Source organism: Bison bison, unplaced genomic scaffold, assembly GCF_000754665.1.
Source record: "Bison bison bison isolate TAMUID 2011002044 unplaced genomic scaffold, Bison_UMD1.0 scf7180017864264, whole genome shotgun sequence".
NCBI classification, from domain to species: Eukaryota; Metazoa; Chordata; class Mammalia; order Artiodactyla; family Bovidae; genus Bison; species Bison bison.
Genome location: NW_011494836.1, coordinates 2329181 through 2329791, shown reverse-complemented (window position 1 = coordinate 2329791; position 611 = coordinate 2329181). Strand labels below are relative to the sequence as shown.

Below are 611 nucleotides of genomic sequence, written 5' to 3'. Positions count from 1 at the left end.
TGTCCTTAGGACGCATTTCACCAAGGATGTGCAGTCAGATTGCTGTGTTTTAGAGTTAAGCACTTCTCTGTTTGGTTTAACTCAATACACAGTTTAGGTTTGTTTTTCATTTTGATTTTGAGGAACGACTTAAAATTTTTTTTTATTTAAATTTATTTTATAATCATGTTTAAAAATTTGATGTATATGACAAGGTACATTCAGAGGAGTCTAGTTTCTGGACTGTGTTTGTGCTTAGTCCCTCATTTGTGTCTGACTCTTTGAGACCCAATGGACTGTAGCCTGTTAGGCTCCTGATTCGTTGGGGATTCTCCAGGCAAGAATACTGGAGTGGGTAGTCATGCCCTCCTTCAGGGGATCTTCCCAACCCAGGGATTGAACTCAGGTCTCCCGAATTTCAGGCAAATTGTTTACCATCTGAGCCACCAGGGACGGCCATGAATACTGGAGTGGATAGTCTATCCTTCCTCCAAGGGATCTTCCCGACCCAGGAATTGAATCAGAGTCTGCAGCTGGATTCTTTACCAGCTGAATCCTAACCTTATTCTTTCCTTTCCTTGGGGGTAGTTGTCTTTTTAAAGCTTTTTGTTTATCATTCCATTAAAAGTTAT

The 611-nt window shown here is 40.6% G+C and overlaps 1 pseudogene; it reads left to right on the top strand.

Annotated features, from left to right (window-relative positions):
- The window catches only part of LOC104994716, a 73257-nt pseudogene that overhangs the window by 38055 nt on the left and 34591 nt on the right, over nucleotides 1–611 (top strand).